Here is a 19428-nt window from a genome sequence, read left to right as displayed (position 1 = left end):
AATGTGGTGGCAGATGCATTGAGTAGGAGACAAGCTCAGATAACAACAATGATGGTGAAAGAATTAGAACTGTTAGAAAAGTTACGTGATATGAACTTGGGGTTGCAGTTAACCCCAGATCACATATGGTGTAGTCATTTAGTGATCACTAGTGACTTCTTAGAACAAGTGAAGGTTGAGCAGTCGATGGATCAAGAGTTGCAGCAAAAGATCAGGTTGTTGGACACCGATCAAGCTAAGGAGTTCGTTCTAAGTAAAGATGGCATACTTCGATTTAAAAACAGAGTGTGTATACCTGCAAAGAGTGAATTAAAACATTTAATTTTAGACGAAGGCCATAAAAGTCGTCTTAGCATACATCCAGGTATGACTAAGATGTATAAGGACCTGAAAGAGTCATTTTGGTGGAATGGAATGAAGAGGGATGTGGCCGAGTTTGTAGCAGCCTGCTTGGTGTGTCAAAAGGCAAAAGTGGAGCATAAAAAACCGGGAGGGATGTTACGACAGTTATACATTCCTCAATGGAAGTGTGCCAGTATCTCGATGGACTTTGTAACACATTTACCAAAATCATCAAAAGGTCACGATTCTATTTGGGTTATCGTTGATAGACTAACCAAGAGCGCTCACTTTTTGCCCATTAATCAACGTATGTCACTAGAAAAGCTGACGGAGTTATACATCGGGGAAGTAGTGAGGTTGCATGGCATACCTACAAGCATTGTGTCAGACAGAGATCCAAGGTTTACTTCAAGGTTTTGGCAGACGCTACAGAAGGCTCTGGGAACACAGTTGAAGATGAGTTCGGCTTATCACCCTCAGACTGATGGTCAAACAGAAAGGACTATTCAGTCTTTGGAGGATTTGCTAAGAACTTGTGTATTAGATCATCTTGGAAGTTGGAATGAGATACTACCATTAGTAGAATTTACTTACAACAAAAATTATCATTCCAGTATTGGTATGCCACCATATGAAGCTTTATATGGAAGAAGATGTAGAACACCGTTGTGTTGGTTTCAAGATGGGGAAGCACTGACAGTGGGACCCGAGCTATTACAACAAACCATAGAAAAAATAAAATTAATCCAAGATCGGATGAAAGCAACTCAAAGTAGTCAAAAGTCATATGCCGACAAAAGAAGAAGACCGTTAGAATTTGAAGAAGGAGATCATGTATTCTTACGAGTAACATCAACTACAAGAGTCGGGAGAGCTATCAAGATGAGGAAACTGACACCAAAATTTCTCGGACCGTATCAAATTCTCAAAAAGATTGGGCCAGTGGCTTATGAGATAGCACTACCACCTCGATTGACAAATTTGCATAACGTTTTTCATGTATCCCTGATGAAAGGGTCGCACCTCACACAAAAGTTGATTGCAAAATTAATGCAGTATAGGGCTAGGAAGTGACTCCTAGGTCGTCTCTCAAGGACCAAATGTGGTTCGAGGCTTAGGTCAAACACGAAGTGGGGGGGGGGGGGGGGTTGAAAGTGTTTTTGTGCTTAGAAATGAACTAAATTAAAACTGGAAATTAAATACAACCAAACATAATTGAAAACACTAAAATAAAGGAACAAGCACGAAGACCGAACGGTCCTACAGATAATTGAACGGTTCTACATTGCGACCGAACAGTCTCTAAAACAAGTGAGGAAATTGGAAATGCAGGAAGATAAAGAAAGCGAACAAAATAGACAACATAGTGAACGAAAACAATGAACTGAACAGTCCTAAAACAAGATGTGTGAAATAATTTAATTGTTAACAGATAATAAAGAAACCTCAGCTAAAAATAAAATGCACATTACAATCATCCACTAACGCATATCCATTACGGGAATCAACGAACTAAAAACGCTCTTCCTATTTCTCCAATTGAAACTCAAAGAAACTTCTCAAATGAATTTAACACTTCATGAATAAAAACTTAACAGCATGTGTCCTAGAATTGAAAAACTTCTCTAAATCTCCTTGTGCACATTAACAATCAATTATCACTTCAATTGCTGGACTTAATTGTGAAAAAGAAATTGTTTACGTGTGACATTCAAAGAAATTGCGTGTGCAGTAAAAAAACAATGTAAAATGAGTAGCTTCTTAAATGATGCATCCAGTAATATCAGAATATAAAAGATACTTCATGGTTCAAGTTTAAATAAAAGAAGGAATAGAAAAATCTGCTGAAGCAACCCGCGTGCACTACTGCCAGCGTGATGGATATGAGCTTTTCCTAAAGTAAAGAAATGAATGCAAGCTTCCTACTTGAACGAGGAAAAGAAATCAACCGTAAAACATGTGCTTCACTAAAGAAATGAAATAAAATATATGAATCTCTTCCCTTGAATCTCCGTGCAGCATTTCTCTTTGCCAAATAAATGAACTTCTCCCTAGGTGGCGGTTGGAGCACACACTTCCCCAACAATCACCGTGCACACCTCTTACATTCTTCTCTACCAAAAATCAAAGCCCCACTCTTTTTTCTCCTCCAAGGGTTTTTAAACCCTCGTGTGCCCTCTCATTTTTGCTGGACGCCGTTCTTCTTTGCTGCTGCCAAGCTGGACTCCCGTGCTGGACCGCTGTTGGATGTAATAATTGAAGCCTGTGCTTGCTGGACGCACCCCCTTTTTCAATTGAAGCACCCCTTTCTCAAAGGGCCAAAGAGTAAAATCATCATAGTGTCCTCTTTCTTGTGCACACTTCTTTTATGAAGAGTCTTGAATTAAGTGACAACCTTCCAAATGTCCCAAATTATATTTCCAAAATTTTCCTGTAATTAATAAATCAAATAATTAGCTTCAAAAAACCCAAATTAGCACAATTACGAATTTTCGACCAAATTAAGCAGAACTCGGAAAACGGGGAAATAACAGACAATTAAACACAATTTCCTGGTTTTTTTAAGTGCAATAAACTAAATATAATTCAAGAAATAACGACTCATCAATCCCAACTGAGGAAGTATATTCTAGATCCAAAGCATGTGTTAGAAGTTGATGAAATTCAGGTCAAGAAAAATTTAACAATGGAAGTTGGCCCAGTGCGTATACTAGATGTTCAAATGAAAAAGTTAAGAGGGAAGGATATTCGCACGGTAAAGGTACTTTGGAATGAAGACACACAGGAAATGACTTGGGAATTGGAAGAATTTATGATAAAGGAATATCCATATCTCTTTTGTAAGTAATCTTTTGTTAAATAGTCTTTGTTTAAATAAATAATTTTCGAGGGCGAAAATAATTGTTGTTGGGGAGATTGTAAGATCCTTGAAAATATTTGTAAGTTAAATGCTAGAAAAAAAATGATGAATAGTAAATTATGAATAGTAAATTGTGAATAGTAAAAAGTGAATAGTAAAAAAAAATAATATTTGGAAAGGATAAGTGTTCCACGTAGCTTTGATAATGCTAAATTTTACCATATTTTAAGCATCATTTTAGTAGCAAAATCAACTCCTTTCTAACTTATAACTTGCTCAATCCTCTTGTTTTGTCTTGTTTTCTATATATTTGTGTTTTTGGCTACTTTGATGTACTTTCATCAATAATCCCTTATTTTGTAGCTAAAAATGAGCTTGGAAGAGTCTCCAACAATGTATAGAGCAAACCAAAGCAAGCACATGCAAGAGGACGCTCGTCGCCAGAGAGAACGCTCTTCCTCGTCCAGAAAAAGAGAAAATAGGACGCTCGTCCAGAGTGGAAGAGTGGACGCTCGTCCAAGGCAGAAGACCGGACGCTCGTCCAGGCAGAAATGGACGCTCGTCCAAGCCAGGCAGAAGAGGACGCTCGTCCAAGCCAGGCAGGACGCTCGTCCACCGGAGAGAGAATTGGACGTTCGTCCAGCTAGCAGAAGTGGACGTTCGTCCAGCTAGCAGAGAGGACGCTCGTCCTGTGGACTTACGAGAGGACGCTCGTCCATCGAGCAAATAAGAGGACGCTCGGCCAGAGAGAGCAGAGGACGCTCGTCCAGCGAGAGAAGAGGCGCTCGTCCATAGAGGCGCTCGGTGAAAGCTCGGCAGCGAGAAGTGACGCTCGTCCAGGACGCTCGTCTACTTTCAGGACGCTCGTCCACTTCAGTGGACGTTCGTCCGCTTCAGTGGACGTTCGTCCGCTTCAGTAGACGTTCGTCCGCTTCAGTGGACGTTCGTCCGCTTCAGTGGACGTTCGTCCGCTTCAGTGGACGTTCGTCCACTTTCAGCTTCAGAGAGTTTCACGCCCGGGCGTGAGAAATGGGGCGCCCGGGCGTGACTTTCTAGTGAGTCTCGCGCCCGGGCGCGACTGACAGAGGGCGCCGGGCGCGATTTTTCTGATGTGGCAGACCAGTCTATTTAACCCCAAAACGCGAAGGGGAATCTGTCTTTGGTTCTTTGGAGGTGCTATTTCAAGGCTGGAGCTCATGGAGGGCGTGAGGAGCTTGTGGGAACATCTCCTCCTCTTCCTTTGGGTTTCCTTCTTCTTCCATCTTCCATGTTTGTAAGCTTTAGGGTTCTCCATGGAAATGGAGAACCAAACCCATCTTTGCTGGGATTAGTTGTAGCCTTTGAATCTTGTGTAATTGTTGAATGATTTGATTATATATATGCCTTTTCTATCAATTGTTAGTATTCTTGTTTCCGATCTTAAAGCTTGCATGTAATGGGGACGTTCATGACTTGATTTTGGGGTTTTATGGATTATGGGGACGTAAGATGAAACCCGGAACTGAAATAGGAGTCCTTGTGGGTCATTGATTCTAGGGATGGAAGATGATTCACATGTTGTCTTAGATCCTAGCTCTTTAATGCGGGTTTTGCTTGTTAGATTGCCAAGGGATTGGGGTTTGATAAGGAAAACCTAGGCTCTTTCACCTAAGGGATTAGGGCTAGAGTGTTTTAGTGGATTGACTTTAGTAAATTGATAGAGAGGAGATGAAATTGGTCATACACAAGAGTGCTTTGGTGAAAACTAGCCTTAACAATGTCATTTCATACCATTTCTAGTCTTTTCCATTTCCAAGTGCCTTCAATACCAAAGTCCAACCTTGTAATTACTTGTGAATTTATGTTTCTGCACTTGTTCTGTAAATTGATGTTATGTTCTTGAGTCTATATGAGTTATTAATCGCACAATTCTCTAGTATTACGAGTCTCTTGGGAAAACGATACCCGGTCTTACCGGTTTATTACTTGAACGATTCGGTACGCTTGCCGAAATCGAGCCCAACAAGTTTTTGGCGCCGTTGCCGGGGATTTGGGGATTGAACCCGAGTCCTAGCAACGGCTAACAAGTTTGGGTCATCAAGCTTTGAGATCAGAATTCATCAAATTGCAAATAAAAAATTATTTTTGTAATAGTAAAATGAATAAAAAAAATGAATAGTTAAAATGAATAGTAAAAAATGAATAGTAAATTTTTTTGCTATAAATAGCTAAGGGGGGAAGGTTGAAAATTTACACCAAAGAACTTAGAAAATTTTTGAGAGAAGAGAGTTGGAAGAATTTCTAATTTCAAAGGGGATATTCTGGAAATTTTCAGAGAGCGAGGAGATTAAGTCTGTAATAGAGGTAAGGGTAGCTAACTTTGAGTGTTTCCTTTTGTATTATCTTGAGTCTTGAATATGCTATATTTTGCTTTTGTCTGATCTTAAATCTTGAATATGGAGTATTTTGTTTCTGTATGATCTTGAATTTTAAATGAGAGTATGCTTTTGTGTTGATATCCAAGTGTGATAGTTGTAAAATGTGATGTTGATTATGTTTTTCCATTTGTATGTTATTAGTTGTTTATTTTTGTATTTTGGAAGGATTAGAAATTGTGTAACCGGCTCTGCCAGATTCAATTTCTTGTTTCCCCAAACATTTTATTGTTTTCCTTATTTATTTTTATTGTATTTTGGAAGGATTAGAAATTGTCTAACCGGCTCTGTCAGATTCAATTTCTTGTTTCCCCAAACTTTTTATTTCTTTCCTTACTTATTTTTATTACATTTTTTGGAAGGATTAGAAGTTGTCTAACCGGCTCTGCCAGATTCAACTTCTTGTTTCCCCAAACTATTTATTGCTTTACTTATTTATTTTATTGCATTTTTGGAAGGATTATAAGTTGTCTAACCGGCTCTGCCAGATTCAACTTCTTATTTCCCCAGACATGTATTGTTCTTGTTATTTAATTATATTGTATTTTTGGATGGATTAGAAGTTGTCTAACCGGCTCTGCCAGATTCAACTTCTTGTTTCCCCATGAATTTTTATATTAAGATTATTTTTATGATTGTCAAATATTGTATTCTTCTATGACCATATATAGTAATATTTTATTATTGTTAATTGTTTATAATTATCTTGTATGAATTTATAAATATACGAATGTTGAACTGGTGTTCTCTTGCGAAACTGTTTTATGACTTTTATTATATTAGGGTGTTACATTGGCACATCCCTGATCATAGAGCAGCCCTGGCCTGGTCCAGTCAGTTGTGACTAGTCATATGTGCTGGCGTCGAAGGTGAGTTTGATGCGTTCAGACATCTAGGTCCTCTCTGGTGACCAATTGGGGTAAAGAAAGATCTCTAATAGGATGAAAATAAAATAAAATAAGTTGATTATAGATGCATAAAGTTATCATGGTAAAAACTTCATATATATTTTATTTATCGTTACATTGAGCTCAGACTTTAATATGTAGCTGCTAAGATATGTTGAAATGTTTTGGCTGATCTATGAATCTTTGATTGGTGAAAATATGTTGAGTTATACTCGTTATGGTCAAAATGAGTCTATAATATGAAGTATGATATCTGGCAATATGTTTAATTTATTGACACCAAAATAGGTTATTGTCAAATTATGATTAGAGTGTTACCAATAAGGAGTATTGGTAAATCTTGAAGAAATTTGTTTTGATGATGCTGCAAGAAGTTTTAGTTGAAGAAGATATTAGAATTAGTTAAAAGCAATTTGTAGAGATTAAATGTAGTAGGAAATTCTTGTAAACTTTGTAAACTTTCATTTTTAACTGCAATAATCGATTATGAAATGGCAATAATCGATTATCACAGAGTCATACAGGAATAATCAATTATCACATCATATAATCGATTATCACTTTTTTGTAAACCCCATAACGGACACAAATAATCGATTATCACTTTTGATAATCGATTATCACTTTTGATAATCGATTATCAATGGCAGTTGGGAGATGTCTTTTCAGTTTTTGACCCTGCACGAAACTAGGCTTATAAATAGAGGTCTTCACAGCTCTTAGAAAAAACTTTTCAATTGAGAGTATTAGAGCTTTGTGCCTAAGGGAAGCTCTCTGTGAGTGAAAAGGATCTATGCCATTTTGAGAATACAGTTTGTCTGAGGAAGTTCTCAAAGTGATAGAGTGCTCTTGCCTGGTCTTGTGAATAGGAGAAGCTCGCGTTTTGTGTGTCAAAGGTCGGAGCGGTTCTCTTCAAGTTGGCTGAGCAGGTTCTTCCGTTCGTTTGTCGAAGGAAGGTGTTTTCTATTCCTTGCTTATTTTGATTATCTGATTGTAATCTGCAAACCATATTTTTAGTGAAAAAGGTTAATCACTATTTATAGTGATTAACGACTGGACGTAGAATCTTTTGATTCGAACCAGGATAAAAATTTTGTGTTGATTTTCTTTATCCCTAAACTCTTAGCACATCAACCGTTCGATAAAAGTTCACTAAGAAAATCAATTTTTGAAACCGATTATTTTAACTTGTGTTGTGATCGTTACACGATTTCCGCTTTACTAATTTATTCCGCTACGCGACTCTATAACGGTACCGATTGTTCCAACAATTGGTATCAGAGCTTGCTTTGATAGTTTTTCAAATTTTTGGAAAATGGGCGGTCATAACCAAGTTTATGCTGAGGGTGCTTCTATTTATAGACCTCCTTTGTTTACGGGGGAAAATTATGCGTTTTGGAAAATTAGAATGCAAATATTTTTGGAGTCTATTGACAGGGGTATTTGGGAAGTTGTTATGAATGGACCAATTGTTCCCACTATTTTTGTAAATGATATGCAGGTAGAAAAACCATTTTTACAGTGGACTATGGATGAAAATAGAATGGCACAATATGATGTTAGGGCTAGGAACATAATTTTATCTGCACTAACCCTTGATGATTTTTTCAAAGTTTCTGTTTATGAAAGTGCTCAGGAAATGTGGGAATTTTTAAGAGTCACTCATGATGAAGTCACAGATGTTGTTAAATTGACGTTGTTCGATTCAAGCTCCTCAAGCTCAAACAATTCAAATGAGCAAGAAAATCTATGCTTAATGGCCAGCAATGAATCATCTAAAAGCCAACTCTTGAAGAAAAAGAAGGACAATCAAGGCTCCTCATCAAGCTTTAAATGTTATGGATGTAGTGAAAGAGGCCATATAAAAGCCGTTTGTCCAATTATCAAGAAAATTCACAAAAAGAAGAAGGTCCACATTGCTTGGGATGATAATGACTCAAGTAGTTCAAGTGATTCAGTTGAAGAAGCAAACTTATGTTTGACAGCTAATGTTGATGACACTACAAGCCAAGTAAGTTGTTCTAATTCTGAATCTAGTGAATTTGATTTGCAAAAAGCTTTTCTTGAATTGCTTGATGAATCTGAAAAATTGAATGCTGCTCATAAAAATTTGAAAAAGGAATTTAAAGAATTGCGAATTAAATATGAGAAGGCATTAGATGAGGAAGTAAGTTTGAGAAATAAAATTTGCAACTTGGAAATGAAAGAGTCTTCAAATGTTGAACATCCTGTTGAATGTCTTTCATGTCAGAGTCATATGCTTGATATTGATATTCTTGAAAATCTTCTTGAAGTTGCAACTGGAAATAATAATGTTGAAATGCCTATAATTGTTAAAAAGGTTTATAAAAACAAAAGTGTTTTTAAAAGTAAGAACAAAATTAAAAGAACCCGTAGGGTATTGGTTGAAAAAGGAACTGTGTCTTATAGAAACCCAAATGTTGTCACATGCTTTTATTGTATGAAAAAGGGGCACACTTCTAACAAATGTAGAATTAAACATTTTGATGTTCCAAATGGAAAATATGCTTGGATTCCTGTTATAAAGTAAATTGTCTCTAACCTCAAAGGACCCAAATGAGATTATGGGGACCAAAACTCTATTGTTTTGTTTTGCAGGTTAATTTTTCAAAAGGAAAAGAAGACTCTATGGTATCCTGGTATTTTTTAAGAGCTTTGAAATAATTTATGAATGTTAGATGTGTCTTAGGTTGAAAATTTGGCCCAAATTTGTGTTTTTCGAAAATTAACGTAAATAATCGATTACCAAGGGTAATAATCGATTATCTCGTCCTCAAAATTTGGATTTCGGCAATTTGGCTCGCAAATAATCGATTATTTAAAGTAATAATCGATTATCTTAAGTCACAGCGTAAAAAAAAAAAAAAAAAAAAAAAAAAAAAGAAAACTTTTTTTAAAAAAAAAAATTTTGAGTCTGTTTTTAAAAGGGGATTATTACATTCAAGGGAAGATATATGAGTTTGTTAGATATCTTGTTTTTATCTCTATTATGGATTAATTAATATTGTTTGTACTTCTTAATTAGAGTTGAATTTCTGTTTTTCTTATATTCCATGAGGTATTCTGTTCTTTCATGTTATGAAATTTCAATTTTATTTCTGTTTTGAAATGCATCAATTCTTTTGTTGAGGGGGAGAAAAATTTGGGGGAGAGTTTTTCCACTTTTTTACTTTTTGTTTATGATCAAAAAGGGGGAGAAAACTTCTAATTTAAGTAGTGCAGTTATTACTAACATGTTTGTAAGTATGAAATCTGTGCAGGAAATTAGAAATGCTTTTAACAAGAAGGTATTTTTGATCATCATCAAAAAGGGGGAGATTGTTACCAATAAGGAGTATTGGTAAATCTTGAAGAAATTTGTTTTGATGATGCTGCAAGAAGTTTTAGTTGAAGAAGATATTAGAATTAGTTAAAAGCAATTTGTAGAGATTAAATGTAGTAGGAAATTCTTGTAAACTTTGTAAACTTTCATTTTTAACTGCAATAATCGATTATGAAATGGCAATAATCGATTATCACAGAGTCATACAGGAATAATCGATTATCACATCATATAATCGATTATCACTTTTTTGTAAACCCCATAACAGACACAAATAATCGATTATCACTTTTGATAATCGATTATCAATGGCAGTTGGGAGATGTCTTTTCAGTTTTTGACCCTGCACGAAACTAGGCTTATAAATAGAGGTCTTCACAGCTCTTAGAAAGAACTTTTCAATTGAGAGTATTAGAGCTTTGTGCCTAAGGGAAGCTCTCTGTGAGTGAAAAGGATCTATGCCATTTTGAGAATACAGTTTGTCTGAGGAAGTTCTCAAAGTGATAGAGTGCTCTTGCCTGGTCTTGTGAATAGGAGAAGCTCGCGTTTTGTGTGTCAAAGGTCGGAGCGGTTCTCTTCAAGTTGGCTGAGCAGGTTCTTCCGTTCGTTTGTCGAAGGAAGGTGTTTTCTATTCCTTGCTTATTTTGATTATCTGATTGTAATCTGCAAACCATATTTTTAGTGAAAAAGGTTAATCACTATTTATAGTGATTAACGACTGGACGTAGAATCTTTTGATTCGAACCAGGATAAAAATTTTGTGTTGATTTTCTTTATCCCTAAACTCTTAGCACATCAACCGTTCGATAAAAGTTCACTAAGAAAATCAATTTTTGAAACCGATTATTTTAACTTGTGTTGTGATCGTTACACGATTTCCGCTTTACTAATTTATTCCGCTGCGCGACTCTATAACGGTACCGATTGTTCCAACATAGAGAATGAACATGATTGAGTTATGTGGATAAGAGGTTATGAATTGTTGATTTGATGAAATGTTGGAGTGGATAAGAGGGTATGAAATGTTGATTTGATGAAATGTTGGAGTGGACATAAGAAATCATTGCTTATGAAATGATGTTTCCTACGGGAAGTAGTATGTTCGGTTTATACCATGAGAGCTTGATATGAGCAAAGTAACACCTGAGGTTTATGAAAGCAGGCAGCAAGTGGTCTGACCATAAGGCTTTGACATAAATATGTGGTTCATAAGTTTTATAGAAGCAGGCAGAGATAGGTCTGACCATAAGGCTTCAGAGAGTAAGACATAGTATACAGGTGAGGCTTAAGGAAGCAGGCAGAGAGTGGTCTGACCATAAGGCTTCGTGAGTAAGCATGGTACAATTGTAAGGTTTATGAAAATGAGGAAGATGATTTTGATAATGATGAATTAATGACATCGGGGTAATGATATTTTAGCAATTGTAGAAATACATGATTGAACTATTTTTATTACAAGTTTAATGATTGATATGATATGGTTGGCTTACCCTTATTTGTTTGTGCTATGATCATATAACTGATGTTATATGTGAATAGATAATGTTGCAGATGCGGTTGAAAAAGCTTAGAGATGAGAGAGATGCGGGGAAAAACTTTCAGGGATATTTTGTAAAAAGAATAAATTTGTATTGGAAAAATTATGTTGTGTAAAACTTATAAGTTGAAATTTCGAATTTATGTTAAGAGGTGAAGACTATATTGTTTGAAGTTGTAAGTTTGGTATTGTACTTTGGGAGAATTGAAATAAAGTTTGATTGTTTATAGAAGATATCAAGTTAATTTAGTCTCTACTAATAGTAATACCCTTTAAAATATTAGGGTGTTACAGTCCGGACTGTATGAATCTGTGTAGCTACAGGCGTCCCTTGCACCCGGGTGATGTAGTAACTGGAATATCACATCAGCTGCCACCCGAGGTTAGCCCTATCCGAAGTACCCCTACGGACTAGGACCTCCTGCCGTTCCCACACATGACCTACCCTCCTCTACGTGAGGACGAGTACCCACGGAACATCAGGATGGACAGCCAGCATTAGCATGCCCACAGTCATACTTTACAACAATTCCATATTCTTTCATACACGAGTTGTTCCTTCCTGGAACGCTCGTTCAAATTCCACATTCATTATTTCATCTCATATATGGTTCGTTCATTATCATTCTTCACTTTAAACTCATTTTCATCCTCCATTTCAATTCCATAAAATAACGAGCGTTCAGCCCTCTTCATAACGAGGACGAACGGGAAAGAGTAGACCGATAGGTTCTTGTTTCAGGAACGAATACAACTGACACATCAGATTTACCAAACGTTATTTCCTAATCGAATCAGTTAAATGAACTGACTCTAGGACGGATTCAAATCATTAATCAAAGAATAATTTAAGTAGGAAGGCTCCAGGCCGAATCCAAAATAGATAAAGTCCTTCAAGACGTTTAGTTGACCATACCGAGAATAGTTTAATTTTAAAAAAACCGACTGCCAGTCAATGACCGAACGCGGTATACGGATTTACTGAAATTTGGACGAACGTTATTTCCACCAATTTGATAATTTACTACTAGGACAAGCGTTTCGGTATAAGACCGAGCGCCACTCATAACGAACGCTTTGGGTCGAGACCCATCGCAGACTTGTATTCATAATAGCAAATGGAATTAAAGGTAATACGAGATGGTGAAGATAGAATGTAGAAATGACTAAATGTCCAAAGGTATAATTATAAGTTTTTCAACTCCTTACATCACACTCGGATATCTACGTTCGGCCGAATGCTCAAACGTAGGATTAATACAAGAGGGCGTTCGTCCTCATCTAGGATTCTTTCCGAATGAAAGAATCCCTTACCAAATCATTTTCACTGGAAGACCGAACGGTCAAAGACCGTCCAGTAACATACGTACACAATCTTAAGGGGTATTTCTTATCATAGTCCATATTATCAAAATTCCAGATTTAACATATCAGCTCATACTTTATAACTTCATATCAAAATATCAATTTACATACTTCAGAATTCACATTATCTTTTCATACTTCAAAGTGATGCTTCATATTCACATCCATAAATATCAAACATTATCATACAGATCAACCAACATACACCATATTCGTTCAATCAAACAGTGATCGTTCATACAAAAACAAAATATGAAATAAATCAAATAAGCTCCCCTTACCAGGATTCGTGACTGAAACGTTCAATACGCAAGGTTTTGGTTCGTCCGCTCACAGCTTTCTATCCACACGATCACTTAACAATTCCAACTTAATCTAAACACATGAAAATTGAAATACTTAGACTATACCCTTGCATGCAGCCAAAACTTGGTGTTGCATGAAACCTAAGAACGAACAACTAAGGGAAGGAACTTACCAGCTTCAGATTCTGAAACTGTTCGGTCCAAATTAAAGCTCACGACTCAGGGAACGATCCTACGGTTTCTGAATGTTGATCGGAGAAAAGAGTGGTGAGTTATAGTAGAGAGAAGATGGAATCTTTCTAGAGAGAAGGATGAGAAAATGAAAAGTCAGGTTTCGGGAGGAAGAAGGGTGCATGCAGAGAGTGGAAAGAAGTGTTTCAGAAAAATCATTTTTCTTTCCCAGGCAAAACGAACGCGCACTCTCATACTGACACCTGTCTTCCACTACTGATTTTCGAACGTTCCATTTTTGACACCTGGCGAGCGCTCAGAGGGTTTTCTAAGTGCGTTTTAAATGTCTAAGCAAGGTTTTAGTGCATTAATGTTGATTTGACAGGTGGGTTTTTGGGTTAATTTTCCAAGGTCTTACAATAAGTATTCAATTAATACTTTCGAAAATTTATTATGTATTCACCCTAATTAAGCCAATATTTTAATATTTAGACACAGGACAAATCACTTAGTTTGTTTAACAACTTAAAATACTAGAAAATTTTATTACTTTTATATTTATTATTATTATTATTATTAGGCTTAATTGCTTCCTTTGTCCCCACTTTGGTTGAATTGTGTCAAATTCATCCTCATTTTTAAAAAAGTTTCATTGTCATCCTCACGTGGTGTAAAAGTGTCAATTGAATCCAAACATTGAAAAAATTTGTGTCAAAGTAGTCATCTCCGTTAAATACACACTAACGGCGTTAAGTGGCTGATTATTTGGCACTAGATAAGTAAAACGTGGCAAATGAGTCACAGTAGTGGTTGTGACGTGTCAAAGACATTGGGGCTTTGTATTTGTGAACGTTGGGGAAATTAAAATCAGAATTCATTTAGGGTTTTTGTATTTGTGAACGAAGTGCGATTGGGGCTTTTGAAAGCAGAACGCGTTTGGTGATTTGGAAGCGTTTGGTGATTTGGAAGTGCGAAGTGGGTTCCATTCGAAGTGCTTTGTGGAAGTTTTTTCGTTGGCTTAGGAAGTGGCAATGTCATTGACTCATCAGTGTTGTATCTTGTTTAAAATTCCATGACTATTGCCACTTCCTAAGCCAACGAAAAAACTTCCACAAAGCACTTCGAATGGAACCCACTTTGCACTTCCAAATCACCAAACGCTTCCAAATCACCAAACGCGTTCTGCTTTCAAAAGCCCCAATCGCACTTCGTTCACAAATACAAAAACCCTAAATGAATTCTGATTTTAATTTCCCCAACGTTCACAAATACAAAGCCCCAATGTCTTTGACACGTCACAACCACTACTGTGACTCATTTGCCACGTTTTACTTCTCTAGTGCCAAATAATCAGCCAACTAACGCAGTTAGTGTGTATTTAACGGAGATGACTACTTTGACACAAAGTTTTTCAATGTTTGGATTCAATTGACACTTTTACACCACGTGAGGATGACAATGAAACTTTTTTAAAAATGAGGATGAATTTGACACAATTCAACCAAAGTGGGGACAAAGGAAGCAATTAAGCCTTATTATTATTATTATTATTATTATTATTGTTATTATTATTATCATTATTATTTTCTTGAAATTTACTGAGGAATAGAGTATCGCTTTGGCGTAGGGTTAATAAGGAAAATGATACTCGAACAACCAAATTTGACAACATTTGAACACGGCACACGTGTCAGCGTTCGAGCGGTCCACGTTTTAAAGGGAAAAAGCTGCTGCATTCTGAGAAAACCTGCTTCAAGTGTGACGTGGCGAGGGACGGGCACGGGCAGTTTAGGGTGTGCGTTCCAAATTTGAAATGATATTCGAGTAGAGAGAGAAGCGGCGCGAACATTGGAGACGCTCAAACGTGACCTAGACAGAGAGACGAGAGAGTTGGAGAAAGGGTTGACGAGCGAGAGAGAGAGAGAGACCGAGTCCTTGCCGGAGTGCCGCCGTTCACTGTTGAAGGCCGTGTCGGAGAGATCGAACGCCTCCAGCCCGTTCCGTTTGACGGCGCCGCAGCTCCGACGTCGAGCGCTCGACGCGAACACGGCATCGTGTTTCCTCCGTTCCGGCCCAGCGACCTAGGGAGGCGTTGTAGGTGTCGCTTCGTCCCAGGTGGTTCCGTCCCTGTCCCGGAGTGCCGCTGGAGGTTCGCCGGAGTCTCGCCGGAGTGTGGGCTGTGAGGTGGACCAAAAAGAGGGGTTTTCCGCCACACGTCATCTTCACTGAAGGTTGGTTTGCTTTTTGATTTTTCAGTGGAATGAATGTTGAATACATGGATGATGTTGTTTTTGGATTGGATTTGGTGTTGTTCTGTTACTCATTTTTATACAAGTTCTGTGGTTAATCTTACATTGTTGCTGTAATTCTGTTCAATTGGTAGTCATGGACCTAGTTGGCCTTGCTGTCAAAAACCTTCAACCCAATAACCCACTTCATTCGGGTTTGGTAGCAGTGATGTTGGTGAACCAAGGGTCCTAGAGAATGTATTTTTATGGGAGACGATTTTGTTAATAAAATGTTAAGAAATTGTTCCCAGATTACTTAGAAGTAGCTGAAATGAGGGAAAACAAACAAGCCACCCCAAAATGAGAGTGATGGACGTAGGTGGTCTTGGTGTGCAAAAACTGGAACTGAGGTACCCACGTAAATTGCCTAAGGCACCATTTCTGTTCGTGTAGCATGAGTGTTTGAAAATGTTGTTTTATGTGGCACGAATATGTTGAAAAAATGTTAACATGAGTGCTCCCAGATTACTTAGAAGTAGATAAAATGAGGGAAAACAAACAAGCCACCCCAAAATCAGAGTGGTGGACGTAGTTGGCCGTGGTGAGCAAAAACTGTCACCCAGGTACCCACTTATTTTGCCTAAGGTACCAGTTCTGTTCCTGTACCATGAGTGTTAGAAAATGTTGTTTTATGTGGCACGAATTATATGAATTAGTAAATGACTATTATTTTTTTGTTCTCTTTTTTGTCGTGGTTTAACAAATGCTGACAATGTTTGTTATGATTTCCAATTTGTTGTTTTAGTTGATTGTGTTGTTGTAATGTAATTTCAGTTTTTGTGTTGGTGTAGTGTGATGGAGGAAGAATGGTACAACACATTCCTTTATCATCTTTTCGTGTGGTTTGTCAATTTTTATGCTGACATCTTTTAGCCTTTGTTTACAGTAAGTGGTGCCAAACATAGATGTGGATTTGGATGTGTGTTTAGTTGTTTGTTAAAATATAATTTTGATTTGTGATATTTTTCATTGGAAACTATATCAAGAGATGTGATATGTGTACGTCAATTTATACATCTTTGGTGGCATAAAAACATGCAGGGTGATTAGTTGTATAATTAACACCTTTGGCTGAGAGGAGTGATAGGTGTAAATTTTACTTGTTTTTGTTGCTTAAATTGTTGTGCTTTTGAGTAAGTTTTAGTGTTAATTCTCATGAAAAGTATATAATTGTTGATATAAGTATAATTTTGACTGTTTAAATGTTTTTTGATGCTTTTGTTTGTTTATTTCGAAGTAGAATAAGGATTGGATACTGTCAAAGACTTGGAGCGCATCATTTGGCTGTCAGCATCGACAAGAGGACGTTGTTCTTCCGAGAGTTTCACGCCCTGGCGCGAAAGAAAAGGTGCCGGGCGCGATTTTACAGAGAGTCTTGCGCCCGGGCGCGAGAGAAGGGGCGCCGGGCGCGACTTAGAAGGATGAAATAAAGCTGCGCGGACGCTCGTAGCCCAGCGAGTGGACGCCCGTCGCCCAGCGAGCGGACGCTCGTTGACCAGAGAACGAACGCCCATCAAACAGCAAGCCAGGACGCTCGTCCAACGCGCAGCGCAGAGGACGCTCGGCCAGCGCTCAGAGAAGGCTCGTCCAGCGCGCAGAGGACGCTCGTCCAGAAAGTGGACGCTCGTCCAGCGGAGATCGCTCCCCAGCTGGCGGAGAACGCTCGCCCAGCTCGCAGAGGACGCTCCCAGAGGGGACGCTCGTCCAGCGCGCAGAGGAGGCTCGTCCAACGCGCAGAGGACGCTCGTCCAGATAGCGGAGATCGCTCGTCCAGATAGACTAGGAAGTATTGCGGTTCAGTCATAGATGACACACGAAAAAAAGGGGGGGTTTTTTTTTGGATTGTTTTGCAAGGAAAATTAAAGGTTTAATGTCTCCGTAGGTCCCTATTTTGGTCATGAATTTCAAATAGGTCCTCTTCATTTTCGGCGTATCAATTGAGTCCTTGTTTTTGTAAAATTGAATCAATTACAGGCCTGCCGTTAATTTGGAGAAACGGCCGTTACAGTATTGGTTAGGTGGCATGGTTGAGTGCAGACGTGGCATTTAAAACGATTATTGTATTAAATAATTGGTATGCACGTATGTTTATTCAGTTTTGGGTAAGGGCAAAGTAGGAAATTTGAAAAAATTAAAGGGCAATTGAGATTGGGGAAAGAATTTGAGGGATTTTATTATTAGGGTTCGCGTGAGAGGCCAAAAATCGCGATCGTAAGTTCGAGCTGAAGCGGCAGAGTGCATGCAGTGGGCGGTGTCTGTGGGTCTTTTTGTTGTGGGCGGTGACTTCGGGATCAGAAACTACATGGACAACGTATAAGTGAACTTCACCATTAAGCCTAGCTAAGTTAGCCATATGCATGGCACCTCTGTCATCAATCAATTGTTCCAACCTATTTTCCAACACTAAACCCCCTCCTAAACAGTACCATAAATCTTTCAAATTCTCATATCCTAAACTTTTGACTACACTGACAACCACAAAAAAACTCCACGTGTCAGGGTCAAAGGACAAAGTTGTTGTCTCCCCTTCATACTTTAGGGTACTATCATTAATGAACTTTCCTCCATGGTGGAACACACACACAATAGCGTCCTCCATTACGCACAACACAACATAAATATATCTACAGACCTATTATGAAAACATATGACGACAAAAAAAATATATATTAAAACAGGCACAGAGATCAAATAACTTTAAACATACGCACTCAAACAAAGTCAAATAACTTTAAACATACATGGGGGACCACCAAAATGCAATCAAAACCAGAGACCAAACCATACATCAATGGGGGACCACGTATTCGGTGTAGTTTCGATTGAATAAAAACGAATACAATAAAGCACAAACACTTACCTTCCTTTAGATGAACCTCCACTGACCACGTGCTTCAGCTTCTTGCTTCCAACAACAAAAGGACCCACAGACACCGCCCACTGCATGCACTCTGCCGCTTCAGCTCGAACTTACGATCGCGATTTTTGGCCTCTCACGCGAACCCTAATAATAAAATCCCTCAAATTCTTTCCCCAATCTCAATTGCCCTTTAATTTTTTCAAATTTCCTACTTTGCCCTTACCCAAAACTGAATAAACATACGTGCATACCAATTATTTAATACAATAATCGTTTTAAATGCCACGTCTGCACTCAACCATGCCACCTAACCAATACCGTAACGGCCGTTTCTCCAAATTAACGGCAGGCCTGTAATTGATTCAATTTTACAAAAACAAGGACTCAATTGATACGCCGAAAATGAAGAGGACCTATTTGAAATTCATGACCAAAATAGGGACCTACGGAGACATTAAACCAAAATTAAATTAATTAAAAGTTGAAAGTTAAAAACAATTGACAAAATTATGAAAATTAAAAGCTGAAAGCAGAAAACCGAACGGTTCTAACCAGTGTTAAAACCGAACGGTGATATAAAAGACCGAACGGTCCAAAGCACAGAACGAAAGGTTGAAGTATAAATTGCACAGAAGTAAAAACCGAGCTGTAATAACATTGAGACCTAGCGGTCTCCGATAATGGTTTTGAGCGAACGCTAAATACCGAGCGTCCTAACCGCACGGTTCTTATAACAAGGCCGATCGGTTAAGGCAGTAAATCAGAAATGAGCACAATAAAGCCGAACGGTAAAAGCAGCTTGAACAGTTAATGAAAAGGACGAACGGTATTAGGTGACCGAACGGTATGAAGATAACAGGCAATGGAAAATGATATTGAAAACTAAACCAAACACAAAAACGAACGTTAATGACCGAACGGTACAAGAATATTCATTCATCAAGCTAAAGGTACCAAGACCAGAGCTAAACCAGAAAATAAAGAATCAACCGAACGGTTAAAGCAGCAAGGTAAAGACCGAACGTCCATACTGTG

The 19428-nt window shown here is 38.0% G+C and overlaps 1 long non-coding RNA gene across 1 annotated transcript; it reads right to left on the bottom strand.

The window, feature by feature from the left end:
* Nucleotides 1-2076: 2076 nt before the first annotated feature.
* On the bottom strand, nucleotides 2077-14222 carry LOC128195955 (uncharacterized). The gene is made up of 3 exons (XR_008247915.1): nucleotides 13248-14222; nucleotides 13051-13144; nucleotides 2077-2773 (listed from the first exon to the last, which is right to left on the bottom strand). It is a non-coding gene; the product is annotated as an uncharacterized LOC128195955 (long non-coding RNA).
* Between the last annotated feature and the right edge of the window lie 5206 nt (nucleotides 14223-19428).

The sequence above is a fragment of the Vigna angularis genome, chromosome 3 (assembly GCF_016808095.1).
Source record: "Vigna angularis cultivar LongXiaoDou No.4 chromosome 3, ASM1680809v1, whole genome shotgun sequence".
Classification (NCBI taxonomy): domain Eukaryota; kingdom Viridiplantae; phylum Streptophyta; class Magnoliopsida; order Fabales; family Fabaceae; genus Vigna; species Vigna angularis.
The sequence above is the reverse complement of the archived record's forward strand: the minus strand, read 5'-3'. Positions and strand labels throughout refer to the sequence as shown.